The sequence below is a fragment of the Biomphalaria glabrata genome, chromosome 12 (genome assembly GCF_947242115.1).
Source record: "Biomphalaria glabrata chromosome 12, xgBioGlab47.1, whole genome shotgun sequence".
In the NCBI taxonomy this organism is placed as follows: Eukaryota; Metazoa; Mollusca; class Gastropoda; family Planorbidae; genus Biomphalaria; species Biomphalaria glabrata.
Genome location: NC_074722.1, coordinates 7220418 through 7240053, shown reverse-complemented (window position 1 = coordinate 7240053; position 19636 = coordinate 7220418). Strand labels below are relative to the sequence as shown.

The 19636-nt window shown below is 37.1% G+C and overlaps 1 protein-coding gene across 1 annotated transcript in view; it reads right to left on the bottom strand.

Moving 5' to 3' along the window:
* Positions 1-15275, bottom strand: part of LOC106067387 (rhodopsin, GQ-coupled-like) — a 140366-nt gene extending 125091 nt beyond the window's left edge. Inside the window, exon 1 of the mRNA XM_056006190.1 lies at positions 14542-15275. The gene's annotated coding sequence lies outside the window, so the exon portion shown is untranslated. The remainder of the gene's footprint in view (positions 1-14541) is intronic.
* Between the last annotated feature and the right edge of the window lie 4361 nt (positions 15276-19636).

The window sequence follows — 19636 nt, the reverse complement described above, 5'->3', positions numbered from 1 at the left end:
ATGATACCGTTTCGTATCAATTTCTCAACTTCAGCTTTAATAAATTGTGTGTCTTGGAAGGAGTAACGACGAGATTTAGTAGCAATAGGTCTGCAATCAGGGGATAAATTTGCAAACAATTGTGGTGCCTCTACCTTAACAGCATTGAGCGAGCAGACATGAAATGCAGGTCGACCACCGTTGAATGGAATTATAAGTTCTTTGTGTAATGCGAGGAAATCTAACCCAAGCACTACATCAGTGCAAAGTTCATCTAGTAACGAAAGTTTGAATTGATTGTAAACTTCCCCTTTGTATTTTAGCGATGCAAACGTGTGGCCTCTTGTGACGCTTGACAGTTGAGATGACGCCATAGAAATTTTGTGCTTTGAACGTGTCACTGACCAATCGTACTCTCTTGGTATGTTTGAAGAAATGTAGCTTTCCCCGCTACCTGTATCAATTAGGGCTTTTAGGTTCACGCCATTTACAGAGATGTGTACTGTTGATTTAGTTAAACCAGGTACAGACGAAGTAGCAATTAGTGATGTTAGATGTGTAGAGTCCTTAATGCAGCTACAATCTTTACAAGATTGTCTTTTAATCTCGTGGCTAGGAGATGTTTTGACTTTTGTTTTGGTTATAGGAGTGTTGCGAGACCTGCAAACCTTCGAAAAATGTCCATTTTTCCCGCACGAATGACACATGCAGTCTTTGGCAGGGCATTTCGCTCTGAGATGCCGACTACCTCCGCAAAAGAAACATTTAGTATTCACTGTTGCGATTGTTTCTGAGTCCACCATTTCTTCGGTTGAGATTGCCGATGACGAAAGAGGTGACTCTACCAATTGAGACGGAGTACTAAACGAACTGGATTCTTTTTGGGCCATGTCGAGAGTCTTGGCAATATCTAAAGCCATTTTCAAGTCAAGGGATCTTTTCTCAAGTAGCCTCTGTCTAATTACACTCGAACGCATGCCGCTAACAAAGGCATCGCGAATGGCGTCCTCTTCATTTTTGTCAGCACTGACAGCTCGGAACTGACAATCTCTGGCCATCACTCTCAGCTTGTGTACAAATTGATCAAGACTTTGATCGACTTCTTGTTAGCAAGTTGCAAGCAAATGTCTGGCCAATGTTTCATTAGGGGCCTTCACAAATAAATTCTCAAGAATAGATTTTGCTTCTGAGTATTTAGAACAGGTAGAAATATACTGATATAAGGATGGAGACACAAAGTTGCATAGCAGGTCAAACTGTTCGCTTTCACTAGCCCCTACCTTCGTTGCGAATCTGTCAAAACAAGAAATCCAATGTTTCCATGTAACTGAAGCATTAGTTGAACTAGGATCAGCATCCAGTCTATTGGGACGCAAAAACTTGTCCATTTAAGAATGGTTATATTGAAATAAATTGTAATATACTAAGTCAATTCATAACCTTAGAAACAAGGCTTTATTTCAATAAAACACGACTGATACACACAATAACACAGTACAGACTGGTCACGATTCACAGACTACGATAATGCGAACACGATTACAAATACTAGCACGATTACAAGCACGGGTAACACACAAGTTCATTTAACGATCACTCCAAAGTACAACTTTACATTTGTGGTGAAATGTTGTGAAGTAAAATGATAGAAGGCAAAATAAAAAAAAATGTTTTTGTTAAAATTACTTCAGAAATGGCTCTTATTGTAATGCCTCTATTTGGGAAGAAGTGTAAAAAATATTAAATGTATAACACAGTATGAATGTGTATTTAAAGATATTAGACAAAGCTAGCGTATTTTTCTGATTTGTAATTACATATTTCATATACATATATGCGGCCCCCCATTCCCAAAAAAGTTTTAATGCAGCCCTCGATGGAAAAAAGTTGCCCACCCCTGGTTTACACTTTAATTTTGGAAATGGTTTTTACTTCCTTGAAAAGACAAACATAGCATACAATAAGATGTTGCTCAAATGTATAGTATCATAAAAAGATGTCTAGCCCAAATCAAATTTACAATGAAACATGTTTAATCCAATGTAACGGTCGATCTCGAGTTTTCGCAATGTGGCCAATGAGTTGAGAATATTTCTCATTTATACTGGCCTACGTGTACCTTGAAAGTTGGAAGAAAATCGTTTAAACTCGTTTTCGAAAAAAATGTATATATAAATATATATATATATATATATTAGGGGTGCACCGGATAGTCGCTCCGGCTCCGGCTTCTGCCGAATATCCGGCATTTTTTACTATCCGGTACTATTCGGCTCCGGTCGGATATCACTACCGGATAGTCAACCGGATAGTAAAAAATACACCTATTTAATATGCATAAAGTGGACCTCGTTCCATTAATGTCTGTTGTAGAATGTATTAATGTTTATATTAAAACAAAATAATGTGCTCAAAAATAGAGCCATTATGAATATGCACCTAACATCGTTTATTATAAAGACAAGGCGTGTTAATAACTTAATATAAATAGAAATGAAACTTTACATCATAAATGCGCTTTACATACAGAGCAGCAATGGCTGATACTTTTTCAATTTGTCTTGACCTTTGAGTAGGTTAGTTAACATGTTAAAATGCTACATTCCTTGACTACGTCATTCTGACCAGACGTCTGTCTAGCTGTGCGGGTATATCTCCAGAGGTAGAGATGAACAACTCCTACCCCTTTTATTTGTTTAGTCCATCACATTGAGTTTTTTTATAAGCAGGTGACAACAAGTTAAATGCGATGGACGTAGGTTTCATGTCAGCGTATTGACACTCTCTAGAGGTCACACCTTTCGAGGGAACTGAGTTTGTTTATTTAGTAGTTTATCTTTATTACGGAGGCTGGATTACCATAGCCACACCTCTAAGGTAACCAGGTATAATTCCAGATGAACAACTCCCTCCCCCTTTTATTTGTTTAGTCCACCCCATTGAGTTCATTGATTGACAGGTGACCACAAGTCAGATACGATGGACGTAAGCACTCTCTAGAGGTCACACGAGGGAACTATGTTTGTTTACTTAGTAGTTAATCTTAATTGGGGGGGGGGGGGGTGGACTGGACTTCAAGCCAAACATCTACACGGGTATCCGGACAAAGAGTTTGCTTATTTGGAGAAAAATCTTAATCACGTGGTTGGGCTAGAGGCCACACCTTTTCAAGTGTGCCGAGTTACTTGAACATAAATCTCAATTAGTAAGCTGGACTAAAGATCGCACACACCTAAACGAGTGACCTTTAGCTACACAGAACACAAACCGCGAGATTATATAGCCCAGTAAGCCAGTAACTAATTATTTAGTAGAAGACACGACCAGGGCTATCTTTCAATGGAGAGCTAAACACCCACTACTCTTTATTTTATTTCTTTGGTTCTTGACACCCAATTTATTGATAGACATTGACCATTTTTAAGCCAGAATGAAAAAACACAACGTGCTAACAAAGGGTATTACACTGTCAATAAATATTAAGTTTAAATAATTTTTCTAACGTGTTAACTTGAATATTATTCCTGCAAATATGTGTCTTGATTTGATAATAATATTCTTAATAATTTGTGACAGTCAATTAACTCCTTGTTATTACTATTTTTTTTAGCTTAAGATGCGTACTTAGCCACTGTGTATCAGACTAGCACGACTTTTACACATAAATAACGGAAAACCTTACAGTAAATTTTAAAATCGCATAAAATAAATTGAATAATAGTACCGCAGTTAGATCTAGCAAACAAAGAAAGTGTAAAGTGAAAAGTGCAGTGTAAAAAAAAAACAAAAAAAAAAAACCTTGACCTCTAACTAGTGGACGGGTATAATTTATCTACATGCTTGACTGACCATGTCAATGATGCCAATGTGTTATCTTTTTTGACTGACACCCAACTCTATTGCGTGCGTATGCTCTAGGAAAAAACAATGCGTGATGATTAACACAAACAACTATACACACTACACTAGGACTTCATGTGTAGGCTCACTAGGTATATCTGATCAGGGTGTTGTTCTGAAATTCATGAACACATACATCCGATCACTATACAAGACAGATTGCACTTTACTTGTGAGATTTACATTAGTAACTAGTTAAATATATACTAACATTATTTACATTGACCTTCCTACACACATCCTTTACAGTTGGTGGCATCGTACATACACACAGACACACTCATTCTATACAGATTTTTAGAAATACTTTTAAGCTTGAATAAATCAATCAGTAACAGAGTTTAAAACAATAACGTACATAAAAGGAAAAAAAATAAAACCAACCAATATAGGTATGTTATTTAACAGTTTCGTAAAACGTTCAGCAACACAAGCTATTAACAAGACACTTAGGTATCCGGCTCCGGCTCCGGCCCCGGCCGAATATCAAATTTTACTATCCGGTCATATCCGGCCCCGGCCGGATATCAAAAAGTACTATCCGGTGCACCCCTAATATATATATATATATATATATATATATATTTATACAAGAATGACTCGGTATAGGATATCCCAAAAATATAAACTATTTAAATATTATTCGACTAAAGTTGATTTCAGAAACCTATTTTAAAACAATTAGTTTTTATATATTTTAGTCCTAAATTCAACTTGGTTATGTTGATTAGTTCGTTAATCTAAATATTAAATATTCCATCACATCAGATGGTTTTTTCTTGATTTTCAGGTTGCCGTGGTAACTGGAGACGGCTGCCTTCGGAAGAATCCCTGTTTCATCGTTCGGCATGTGAGGACATGTGTCTACAGTCGGAGAATAGGACAATCAAATGAACTTTGAGCAATTTCTTTGGTAGAAATGATATTACTTGTCGGGGGAGACCATGAAATTTGTTTTGTTTTTGTCAATGTAAAACGTTTTGAACTACTGAAAAAAAAATCGTAATAGGCCTTAGTCGTCATTCTTGCAATAAGCTCTCTGCATGATTAAGAAACATTTATTGTATTCCGCAAATCAGCTCTACTTGTATTTGCCCCTGAAGTTATCACGCAGCCAATCAACATGACGACATTGCAGGCAACAATGTCTACCTAATACCTGGGATTGGCTTGGAGGAAGTCTCAACTGGCAGACAATACATGAACCTAAAATAATGTCTGGTTGTATAAAACTTCAATACGGCACTGAACTTTTGACGTTGACCTTCAAAATGATTCCAAGAACAACTAGGAACCATGAACTATGAACCATGAACTATGAACCATGAACTATGAACAATCTTGGATCTTCGTTTTTTGTGATAAACATTACAAACTAATCTCGTTCTGACAAGTCGCTTATGCTCCTATATTAGCTTGGATGGATTTATAATTGATGAACTGCGGCGGATATATCACATCCTCTCGATAAACTGACAGATAATAAAGTAAAAAAAAAAAGTTAAGTTCCCCTTTCAGACCTTGCGATCTATGGGGTAGATGATGTTAAGGTCATCTGTTTATTTTGGCCATTGGTTAACGAGCAAGGTGTCATATAATCAGCACAACAACCAACCACCTTTACATTTCCCTAACTAATGTCAGGTACTCATTACTTCTTCTTCTTCTTCGTTCTCATTGTTATGTTGGAGTGTTCAGATGAGTAGACCAATACATGAGATGAACTGCGCAGTGGTTTCCAAATCAGGGAACTCTCCATATAGTTTCCTTTCTATTGGGGTGCTTTGGGGCCAATGTCTTATACGGGCCTCTTGGTATAAAGAGCAGTTTTGGAGGACGTGGTTTGCATTCTCTGGTGATACTCCACATGGGCAGATTTCACTGGTTCCAATTTTGAGCTTACGGTACATTAGAGTAGGTGGACTCAGGGGCGCCCTTAAAATCCCGAAATTCAAAATTTCAGTCTTCACCGAGATTCGAAAACAGGACACTAGGTTCGGAAGTCAAGCGCTTAGCCACATATCCACCGCGCTCCGGTATGCACGATGTATACGATTGTATTTCCCTGTTATGTCATCTTATCTAAAATATGTTCTTAGTAACAGTATGACATGACGATAACAGCACATTTACTAGAGGTTAAAATACAGATGATTTATAACACACTTATCACGTGACTTTACCATTATAAACTAACAACAGGGGTATGTGCAGTTTGCGATGGCAGTATTTCCATGCTGATCACTTCCTGTTACCTACACACGATACAGTCAAATCAGTGCTAAGCAACTAACAAAAACACATTTGATTAGCAAAACTTAAACCTTGTTATATCCTTTGTCTGCATGCTCACAACACATTACATAGTTGTGGATATGTTTGTTTATATTGATTGTTGCCCTAGTGTTGGTTTATACTTGTAAAGTCACGTGACAATGGACCTCATTCACCAATCGTAAACAAACAACATTTAGCCACGTGATTCTATATATCTTCTATACAAATTATGTAATCCACAAAGGCTGTCACGTGATACGTGTTTTTCATTGTTTTATCAATATTATGACGTGGCTAAATATGTTTATTTACGATTGGTGAACGAGGTCCATTGTATTTATAAATCGTCTGTGTCTTGACCAATAGTACATGGGCAGATAATGTCAATCACTGTAAAAAAAAAGTTTTAAAAGGTCAACGCAGTTATGGTTCGTGTTAAAGTACTACAATCTATTCCACTGAATCTATCCAGTGTGGTGTTGGTTCTAATTCTAAACATGGTGTAGTGCCTACCTCGACAGAAACATCAGAAAAGTGGCTACACTGGTATGAAACATTTACAAACCTTTTTGTCTGTTGCCACTATAGAAAAAGAATTGATAACAAGAAACTGTTAATAAATTACATTTCCCTTCGGTGTACCAGATGATAATTGACAAAGAAAAGTACGAAGTCTAGATAAAGTCACTAAATAGCATGTACATTCAACCCTAGAATGAATGACCAAAGATATAGATGACCTTAACATCATCTGCCACGTAGATCGCAAGATCTGAAAGGGTAAACTTTACTCTACATATTGTATATAAGTAGTAGTTTTTACAAAGCTTATATCAACTCACTCTGTCTGCCTGTCTATCCGTCTATTTGTCCTCTGTTTGGTAAAAATTGTGTGCGCGTTATTTCTCCCACACCCATTCTCGGATCAAGTTTACACTTCGAACAACTGTTCATTGGGATAGTCGAGACCAATATAAAAAAAAATCTAACAATTAATCAATTAGATTACTGGCAATTAATTATTTTGTTTGATACCAACAAGGGACATTAATCCTTCACCATTCACAGATACGGCTAAATATGTAGGATTTCGTCCCCTTAGATCCTTCAAGACGTAAATTCCTTCCTCACTCATTCTCGAATCAAATTGAAACTTGAAACTATTATTTAATGCACCTAACTAGAACCAATTAAAAAGTCAACAAATTAGTCAATTAATTATTGGTTATTAATTTTTGTTTATATCGGATACGGAAAATAACTTCTTCATTATTGAGGCATATATATTTCGCTTGTTCTTTTTTTGTGTGGGGGTTTTTCAATACTGAATAGATATGGGATGCCTGGCAGCCTATCCTTTAACAACCTGACGGCCAGACTAATTTCTGAATCATGTGTCATGGTTGCATCGACACAGGGCCGGTCTTAGGTCACTGCAACCTATGCAGCCGCACTTTCATAGGCCCCGCGTGAATTCTATGTGTAAATTATTAAACTAAACCATTTTAAGTTATTATTTAAGAATTTCTGGAATTCTCCTGAAATTGTAAAATATACTACAAATTCATGAAAATCTTCTGAAATTATTAAAATCTTCTGAAAACTGACAAAATTTCGGTGTGTCATTCAATATGGAAAAGGCCAATTCTACTAGCAATTTAAAAAAAAAACGGCATTGTCGGTTTTCATTTTTAAAAAATGTAATAAAAAGGCGAATTTTAACCAAAACAAGAAGTTCCAATTCTTATATTACTTTAATAGTCCCTGTCATACAAATATAGATCTAAATCTGTCTGGACCTCTTAAAAAACAAAAGCGATATTTTGCAGGCTACATTAAATCTAAAAAACAGACCTGAATGTTTATCAGCTTTTTGTTGAAAAACTACTTTTGATGGCTCGTAAATCTAATTTGACAATGCTTTTGTACTTAGTAAAGAATGACTAAAATGCAAAGATGAATTTATTTTCTAATACAAAATCTTAATTTACACTTATTATCCTTATCACAACTCAGAAAAGGCCCCGCTCTATCCGTTTCGCATAGGGTCCCGCAATCTATAGGACCGGCCCTGCATTGACATGATCGCCGTCAAGAAAATAAATCTTTGAGAATCCAGCTTTTTTGCGTCTTAAAACGAAGGTCTAGATAGCACCGCGTCACGAACCGGTTGTCACCCTTGAATCGTAGATTACGGTACACTGATACAATTGCTGTGTATACAAACTACTGTTTAATTTCTACATTATTTCTTACAGATGGCCCATGAAAGAGACAGTTGGATAGCTCCTACAGAGACTACGGGACACACATTTGAGATCCAAAGGAAAGCCCTTATTGAAGACAGGCGCAGAAAAAAGGAAAGAAAAAAATGAATACACCGCCGGTGGACAACTGCTTTGCTTGAGATGCGGAAGAATATGCAGGTCGCAACTGGGTTTGCGTAGTCATGTGAAACACTACACTCATCCTTAATCTTTGGAATCAAAGCCATTGCCATAATTATTTATCGCTATGCTACATAAAGATAGATAGATAGATAGATAGATAGATAGATAGATAGATAGATAGATAGATCTGAAAAGTGCGCATAAATTATAAAGTGTATTAAAACACTTCAGATATCAATACTTCTGTACTCCGGATACACCCAATAAAACAAAAAAGAATGCTGTTTATCGATTAGCACCCAAGTTCGAAAATCTCCAATGTCATCTAGTCTCGTATTATTGTCTAAAAAAAATATCGAACAACAGAATAGACATTATTACACAAATGTTTCTTAAAATACAATTATAAGTTTTATTTATAAACACACATTTCAGCTTGACTAGCAATGAGCGCACTAAAGTTATGAACCATGACACTTGTGTAATCTTTCAACCTGGGAGTAGCTCATAGCTGCTGGTTCATTCAAGCATAGGTTTTTATGTTTAGTGATCTTTCTTCTGCCTGAGCGATCGCCATTACAGACACAATTATAGGCAATCATTGGCCAGTGTTTGCGTTCAAATACAAGTTTATTGATTTGAATCTTTACAGACATGACCGAAGTTAACATTGTTAGTTATTCAGTAAATCTGCTGCTTAAGTTGATAGACTAACGGAGGACGCTATTCTTTATATTTGTACGTGGCTAATCCCTTTTTTTTAAATGGGGTTTTCCTGGTCAGATGCGGGAGTCCTTCGCATACCGTTTGCTGCTTCTTTTCAACTTAGTTTAGAGGTGGGTGCGACGTGGAGGCCATGGCGAAGCCCCACGGGAAGAATCCGCGCTGCTGGAAGGCGAATTAGTATGGTTATTTTCGAAGGAGCCACAATTGATTGTTGAGTCAGCCTAAAAATTTGAAAGGATGACCGTCTAGCGTGGAGTATAGGACAATGACATAGTGTGATTATGTAAATCTGGTTGTCATAACACAGACCGGAATCGTCCCCCCCCCCCACCTTTTACAGTAATATTCAATAGTGTTCTATTCCATATTATCTATAAATTTTGACCGAACTGCCCCCACCCCTTATTATTTTTTAGCACTTTCAACAGAGTATAGTAAAGTTCCCCTTTCAGACCTTGTGGTCTATAGGCCAGATGATGTAAAAGTCATCTGTTTCTGTGGCCCACGGTTAACGAGAGTGTCATGTGGCCAGCACAAGGCCCAACCCCTTTTACTTTCCCCCCAACTAATATTAGGTTTACCATTAGAGTAAGGTGGACTCAACCCCCCCTCCCTACGTCATGAAATGCACACCAAGCTTAGGAGTGAAACCTAGCCATGACAATACCGACATTGCATGTACAACAGTAACCTTACATCTGGACAGCCAAATCCTGCCTTAGGCCACTGGAAGATATGCGGCCGCAGTGGCCACGCATTTTCATAGGCCCCTCGCTAATTCCTGGAAAAGTCCTGGAAATCTCAGGAAATTGCAAAATATACCAAAAATCCTGGAAATCTCCTGAAATTGCAAAATATACCATAAGTCCTAGAAATCTCCTGAAATTGCAAAATATAAAAAAGTCCTGGAGATCTCCTGAAATTTTTAAAATCTCATGAAAACTCATAAATTTAATATAGAAAACGCCAATACTTCGCGCGATAAAAAGAAAACGGCATTGTCAGCTTTCATTTAATAAAATTTAAAAACGAATTTTGTTTTCAAATACAAAATCTTCATTTTCACTTATTATCCTTTTCCCTACCCTGACTGGGCCCCGCGCAATCGATTTCGCATAGGGCCTCGCAAACGTTAGCGCCGGCCCTGTGGACAGCTTCTGATAGACATTTATTACCATAGACTTGGCCTTTCAGCCCACAAAATTTGGGCGAATGTTTTTTTTGGGGGGGATATCTCATCACACATTGCAACGGACATGATCTGGGACATCCTTGTCTGGACCGTCTACTCGGGCTGAATGTGGTGTCAACCATTTTATATCTGATAATTCTGTTCAAGGGAAGTAACCCACAATACACAAGGACAATGAATTTCAGCTTTTAACAGCGAGATATAAAAACCCTTCTTCCTGTATTTTTAATTCAGAACTGTCAATATAAAAGCGTCAAATTGTATTTTATAGAAATGTGAAGGATTCAAATGATCTGGCAATATAAATGAGACCACACATTTGAGGTTCTTAGACTTCAACTAACTAATATTTACCATTTCCTATGCTGGGTTAACTTTTCAAAGTAATTCAAATCTGTTGGGGCTTACGAAAAGAGATGAAGTAGCGCTAGGCAAATGTCCCTAAATCTAAAATGTTTTGTTTGTTTGTACTAGATTACAAAGAGAGTTTGTGTTATCACACAAACTTAGAGACGGCCCCCGTCGGATCTCTATTGGATCCACCTATTTCCAAGGAATATATTTTTGTTACAATGCTGACATCCCGATGTGAGCTATTTATCTAACTCATTTTATATTTTCCACTCTAGAGAAAGTTAGACTTTCTTAAATTTGAATAACTTAATTTTGACTTTTATGAATGTTCGGCATATAGCATGACTCTTTAACAGGTAGAAACCAAAAACAACAACACAATCACTAAACACACTCAGCACTCCGACATTTGCCGAAAACCTTCACTCATCACACACACTCACTCATCACACACACTCACTCATAACACACACACTCATTCATCACACACAATCACTCATGACACACACTCACTCATCACACACACTCACTCATCACACACACTCATTCATCACACACAATCACTCATGACACACACTCACTCATCACACACACTCACTCATCACACACACTCATTCATCACACACAATCACTCATGACACACACTCACTCATCACACACACTCACTCATCACACACACTCATTCATCACACACAATCACTCATGACACACACTCACTCATCACACACACTCACTCATCACACACCATCACACATCACACACACCCACTCATCACACACACTCACTTATAACACACACTAACATATACACACATATCACACACACTCACAACACATATTCTCACATATTCGGACGCATACAAGTGTGAAGCTAAACAAGTTTTGTTCATTTATTTTTTATTCCCTTGAAACTTATAATTTAAAAGTCTTTCATCATTTCGTCTTTACTCACAATCAACTATGCTTGTCATTTTTTTACAGCACCTTTAATGATTTAAAAAAAAAATCCACAGCCTTTTGTATTAGGGCCAACACTCTCTAGCCCCATAAAGAAAAATCAAAATGTCAAAGCGTCCTGATACCAAATATCTGCTAGTTATTGATTTCCAGTTGTATTTCCACCTTTCCCTTTCCCACCCCACGTCAGTATTTTGTGTTTGTTTTATAGACATAGTTTTAAACCTCGGGGAAACATTCACAACAAAAGCATCTACATATACACCTCTTGTAATACTTGCAGCTCAAGTTGTAGTATTGTGACATAGTGCATACTGTTTGACCAAAACAATAAAAAGGACCTACATACGTTTATTTTTATTGTTGTTTTTTTTTCACAAAGCTTACATCGACTCACTCTGTCTGTCTGTCTGTTAAAAAGTTTGCACAATTATTCATTGGTATAGACAAGACCTAAATCAATAAACATAATTGACCAATTAGTTAATTAATTTCTGGTAATTAATTATTTTATTTGATACCGACAAGGGAAATGAATCCATCAGTATTCACAGATATGGCTAAATATGTCGGGTTGAGCCCACTGATAGAACTGAAGACGCAATTTCTCCCACACCCGCTCTCGCATCAAGTTGTAGCGTCAAACAATTATTTATTGTACATAAAAAACATGCATCTTTTAAAATATTAACCTATTAGTCAATTAATTATTAGTAACTTTTTTTGTGGGTTTTTTTTATTGAATAAAGGAAATAACTTCTACATTACTGAGAGATATAGTTGTAAAGGCCTTTCCATCTGTTGAATTCCATTAGCCCGAGCAGACTTAAGTCTAAGAATTCTTAACAAATAACAAGTAAATTATTGTTCTAAATGATATATTTATAAGCTGTTAATGCACTGAACTAAAAATTGGTAGCTTGTAAAAGGATTGGTAAGTAATATAATAAATAGATAGATAGATAGATAGATAGATAGATAGATAGATAGATAGATAGATAGATAGATAGATAGATAGATAGAAATCTACCTGTCAGGTAATTGGGTAGAGTGTTATTATTTTTTTTTTATAATAATAGTTTCAGACGAGCATTAGTGAGATTTAATTTAACCTGAAGCCCCTCTCCGTTGTAAAGGCAATGGACTCGTCCAAATCCACTACAGGAGTTTACCTTAGAGTTTGTTGACGTTTTAAAGTCAAGATCTAATTACTGACTCCAGTTCTTCTGCTCCCGTAGGCTCGTCTACACCCGACTACAGCATTCCACTTAATTTTGCTTTATTCTTCTCTCTCTCTCTCTCTCTCTCTCTCTCTCTTTCTCTCTCTCTCTCTGTCACAAACACGCGTCTCTCACACACAACACACACACACACACTTTCATTATATATGTCCCTCTTTTTTCTCTCCATTCACTCGAGCATCCCTAATGAACTCGATAGAACGCGATCTGAAAACACTGAGAGCCAAATAATAGTGCAACTCCTCGTAACGGCAGTCACACAGCCAGAGATGTACTCTTACAAGACACCCAGAGAGAAGCGGTACAAGTGTTCGTCTCTTGTCTCTTTATTCAAATGGTTGTTCACCTTTTTTATTGTCAGCATATTTTATAAATATTGTAGATAATAAATGTACACTTTTGGAGGATGAAATAAAATTGAATATAAATATGTTTCCTCTCTCTATGTAGACGTACTGCTGTGTAAAAGTAAACTTATGTTAGTGTCTTATGTGTTGTTGGCAATGTACAGAAAAAAAAAATATACGTAATATATTTAGAATAATTAATTTCATAAAGTAAATATAAAATATGAGAAACGACTATAAACATCGACCTGTTAATGTACCGTTTTAAGTACACCCTTTTTTAATCCTAAGTTATAGAGAGTACACTCAGTCTGCTTATTTGCCTTACACATTCAGCAATATAGAGTCTGCTTAAATAATTGCTCTTTATATCGGCCTTTCTTTCTATTGATTGAATATTAATAGTAAATTTTTCTGAATTAGTAGGAAATTTTCATTCATCTAATTTTAACACCAGAGCACCATATCATAACCTCAATGCATTAGGTAATTTTCCTTAGCAATTCTGTCATGTCGAAACATAATACCGAAAGTCTCATTATAAGGGTTGTACTGTGGTTTTATTACTGTCGAAACAATGATGGTGTCAGATTACATCATTAAAATTAGGGCCATTGTTTATACACATGACAAGGTACACATGACAAGGTACATATGACAAGGTGCACATGACAAGAGGGGCAATAATAAGATAGCACAAGAGTGGGCAAAAGAGTTTCTCAAACAGTTTATACACATGACAGCACAGAGAGAGCAATACTCTAGTTGCACAAGAGAGGGGCAATTAAGTTATTCACACAGATTATACGACAAGGTACAGAGAGGGCAGTACTCTAGTTGCACAAGAGAGGGGCAATTAAGTTATTCACACAGATTATACGACAAGGTACAGAGAGGGAAGTACTCTAGTTGCACAAGAGAGGGGCAATTAAGTTATTCACACAGATTATACGACAAGGTACAGAGAGGGCAGTACTCTAGTTGCACAAGAGAGGGGCAATTAAGTTATTCACAGATTATACGACAAGGTACAGAGAGGGCAGTACTCTAGTTGCACAAGAGAGGGGCAATTAAGTTATTCACACAGATTATACGACAAGGTACAGAGAGGGCAGTACTCTAGTTGCACAAGAGAGGGGCAATTAAGTTTTTTTGACACAGCACACATGAGCTTCCTACCTTGTCAGAAGTTTAACACATCCAATTTGAAATCACGAGAAATCCTAGTGTGAGTTAAAAAAACAAAACAAAACAGCACATGTCAACAAGCTGATCGAAGTCAACACAGTGACTAATCTGACAATTAATTATCGCATTGATCGAATGGTTAATTCTGTTAAAAAATACATCCAATCCACACTTTGTTTGGCTATGATTTTTTTTAAAGAACTAATCTTGTTCCCAGAATAGTTAAAACGAATTAATTTGTGGTATGTTCTATACATCTACTAGTCTATAACATATTTGAATATTGTTCGCTGTCGATGTGAAATATCTTACTAAATATCTTTTTAATTATGTTTATCTTCGTCTTTCTTTAAAATAAAAATAATTGGTATTCTCTGTTATAAGGTTTATATATTTCAATGGGTCCGATACCAGCAGACGAGTTTTTTAATCCCAGAGACTTAGTATATCCAAAAACGGGGTGAGATTTGGTCCAGCTACTTTGTTTACTAGTAAACAATCTCCGAGACTGATATCAGCCCTGCGCCTGCAACGAATTCAGCCATCGCCCCCTCGTGGGTGGAGGGAAGAGCTCGTGCGTACGTCTGTGTGTCTGTGTGTGCGTGACTTGCGCTCCCGCGCGGGCGGGATGGCCCGTGAACCAGCGCAGACAGAACCTTGGCAGCGAAGCTAGATCATTTTTTTTTTCTTCTTCTTTACTATTACAAACCCGGGTATCACCTCCCTCTTGTCTGCCAGAGACCGCATGCAAACGTCAGACAGAGACTTGGCGGGCTGGTGCCAGACACCGCAATATGCTGTTGTCTGTTGCCTCTGATTCCCCACTCCCTCCCTTGCTTCCCCCCCCCCCCCACCAGAGCCAGTGGTTTGTTCAGTGTTCAACTTTCTGATCGGTGAAAGTTTGGGTTTCTCCTGCAGACATTTTCTTTTGAATCGGCCTGGTTGCGTAAGGTTGGTTCTCTGGATTCTCTGGTCCAAATTTGTGGCCACTGACGGCTGATGCTATGTTCCTTGGTCCAAATTTGTGGCCAATTACAAGCTGTTAAATTGTTCTTTGGTCCCCTTTTGTGTGTGTGTGAGTGTGTGTGTGTCCAGTAACAGGTTGTTACATTATTCCATGGTCCGAAATTCTGAAGCTAGTTAGGGGTACAAAATAATCGTTATTTGGTCTCACTATGGTTCGTTGTTAGTTAAAGGAGATTCAATTGGACTTTGGTCCAAATGTTCTTTATGGCTAGTTAAAGGTTAAAAAATATTATTTGGCACTTATTTGTACTGCTAAAAACAAACTATTGAAATGCTGCACCACTTTGCTTTGTTTAGCTAGTTAATGGCTTTGTTTAGCTGGTTAATGGGTTCAGCTAGCTAATGGCTTTATTAAAAGACAGTTAATGGCTTTGATTAGATAGTAAGTAGATTTTGTTTATCTAGTTAATGACATTGTTCAAACATATAATGGCTTTGTTTAGTTTTTAATAACTCTCTTGATCTAGTTATTGGGAATAATATTCTCTGGTATGGTGGTATATATTTATATACTTATAATATAAAGCACAAAGTAAGGCGTATGTATGTATGCATTATGTATTATGTATGTATGTATGTATGTATGTATGTATGTATGTATGTATGTATGCATGTATGTATGTATGTGTGTATGTGTGTATGTATGTATGTATGTATTTATGTATGTCCCAAATAAAAATCAAAACCGTTTGACCTCTCTTGATAAAACTTGGAAATAAATGTTCCTTAGATCATGGAAGTGGCCGTAGTGTATGTTTCAAGTCTCTCCCACATCCGAAGGCCCTAAAAATAGACACAAAGTACCTAATTGTATCTCTGTTAAAGAACGAAACTTTGTAACAAATCGGGAAAACCCGTTTTCACTGTATTTTGTATTTGATATGAATATGTCGGCTGAACGGGTAAAACTATTTTCACACTCTACTAGTATTTATTTTCGTGGCAAACTGTGAAGGGAACATTCTCCTTGTTTGACATAAATCTAAATACCATCCAGTAGATCAGTAATACCCAAACGAAGGTACGCAGTCCGCTGGTCTTTTATCCAGCTAGTAGTGCTATATATTGTAGAGATGTAGATGATGAAGCCTCACTTTCACCTGTCTAATCTTTCGACTCAGAACCGGATACAACAAAGTGAGACAACATATGTTCCGGAAGCTTAAAATTGGAACCGGTGAAATCTTCCCATGTGGAGTGTCACCAGAGAATGCTGACCATGTCCTTCAAAACTGCATTCTATACCAAGACGCCCGTTCAAGACACTGGCCCCAAAACATCCAATAGAAAGAAACCTATACGGAGAGCTCCCTGATTTGGAAACCACTGCGCAGTTTATCTCATATACTGGTCTAGTCATCTGAATGCCCCAACAAAAAAAATGAGAACAAGGAAGAAGACCTGTACCAATCTTTCCATAATACGCATGCTTAAGACGCTGTCGGGATACGTGTAGTTTTATTGTACAACTTGGCAACACTAAGCCCCATTGAGTCCCATCTCAGGCTCGATACCGTGTGGCCCAACACTTTGCAGACCTCAAAATCTGGACATGACCCACGAAGAGCCAGGTGGACATTACAACGACATAAAATCTGAAATAAAATCGTAAAGTATAAGTCTTTTATTAACATGTACAGTTTGGTGTACACATGAATACATATATAGGACGTATTCATTTTTAAAAGAACGCCTATAATTTATATGATAAGAGGTAACATTGAAACTAGGGTGAAATAAAACATGTGACGATAAGACAAAGTGAGGCAGCTTCAGAACGAGGCTCATTTTCATAGCACATCATTTATTGGACAACATTGAAACACACGTGACATAAACAATTATGACGTTAAGTGACGTAACAATGTCATAACAAACTAGAATCCAAAATCAAATTGGACAAAAAAAGAGCTGCCCTGCATTGCATAGTCTGAAAACGAACACACACACAAAACATAAGCACACCTATCAACTTTTTTTGAAAATCGTGCGATTGAGTATGTAACAGATTAGCATTACAAGTGGCGTAGCTAGCAATGGGAGGGTGGTGCGGGCCTCACTGGGCATCAAGTGGTGGGGGGTATCAAAATGAGGACATACTTTCTCAGTAAAACTACACTTTGTAATTACATAAATAAAAACAAACGCATTTATTTGTTTCGGTAATTTGTTTCTGTCCTATATTCTTTCTTAGATTAAATTAAATGTAAGCTGTAGACCAGCTTGAATCAAATTTTACCAGATTTGTTTAAATCTCTGAAGGCAACGCACTTTTATAACTTTTTTTTTGAAGCCATACATAATGTTACTTCATTGTTGAATGCGCTGGTTATGGACAAGTAATAGTGTTTTACGACTCACTAGTTTAGTAATTTCGTCGATTGAACAAGACCTAATGGGAAAAAACAGATTTTGATAAAATTTTTGATAGTTAGCCGGCGAGAAAGCACATGAGATTCACTTGTATTATCTTTTTTGTAAAATCGATTCTTTGCGAAATAGCAATGCTTAAATAAAGAATACACTTTATTTCGAAATTTGAAACTTTTAGCAGTTTTTACACTTTTTTTTTTGGAGTTCATCATGAGGAACTGCCGCACGGGGCATCAAATACCCTAGCTATGCTACTGAGCATTACCTATCGGTTCGCCCGTTGATTTGTTTCAAGGCTATATATTGGCTTATTGTTCTCTTATTACATTGTGCAAATGCTTACATAATAATTTAACCATACCCCCCCCACACACACACCCTTTTCAAAACTTTTTTTTTCACTTTCAATAAAATTGGCCGCATTTCAACCCCCCACCGTTTTCACTTCTAATATGTTACGTTTAATCACGTGCTAAAATATATCTTAGGATCGACGTTCTAAATTCTGTTTCAACTTTTAACTAGATCAAATTACTCATTTTAAAATGTGCGCAAACACTATTTAAAAATAAAAATAAAAAAAATATCGTGCGTTTAGACCTTCGGGTATAAAGTCTAAACGCTCTACCAACTGAGCTCATCTATGGGAAGTACTCACAACATCTAAAAGAAAATAAACTTGGAATTTTTAAATATGGCGTATTCACTTAAAAATGGGTCGAAATTGCGAATAAAGAATCGTTTTCGGTAAATTTAACCGCTGCAATTTCGATCGTGAAGGTGCTTACTTGTTCTAGACACACAGAAAGTAGTAGCGGGCTAAATGTTCGTATTTTGTCGTCCACGGCAAGTGGGAGAGTTAGTGAAATGTCAGCACATCGGGGCCCTTGCGTTTATATATTTATATAAATTCTATATTTGCCAATTACATTTAACGCCAAAAAGTGCGGCGCCAAAGACGTCTGGCTTCGTAAGACCGAGCCGCTAGGGCTTTGATATGCACCATTTGCAAACGATTCAAGGGGCAAGATTGTACAGCGTCACGAGTCGCGTATAGCCCGCGGGCCGTAGGTCAGACACTAGATTAAAGACATGTATTGTTCATATAATAGCTAAATGCTATTCACACAAATTATAAAGATATAGATATATAAAGAAACTGTGTAGCTCAATCTAATGGAATTATAGGTATTCATCAATTTCTATGATAGCGTTAGAAGAGTTAGTGGATCAGATAAGCCTTTAAGTAGCAAGCTTATCTTGTCCTATACCTGTATCTTTGTTCTGGAGATTAAACAGACCTTTACGGTGAGTATTAATGAGACTCTTAGGTCGACACGGATGAGTGACTTTGAGAATAGATAATCCAAGCCTTCACCATAATTACTAGACTGTGACATGAGTCTAACGAATCTTTATATATATAGGGAAGGTTGCCTCGACATTCGCTAGACTCAGACCAAGAGTTTGGAAAAACCATAAGCTAACTAAGGTGACCAAAATGGAAGTCTACAAGGCCAGCGTTATGAGTACACTGCTGTATGGCAGTGAATCATGGACCACCTACGCAAAGCAAGAGAGAAAACTGAACTCATTCCATTTGAGATGTCTCCGTAGGATCTTGAATGTCACATGGAAAGAAAAAGTGTGCAATACTGTGATCCTTGCGCGATCAGGTATTCCCAGC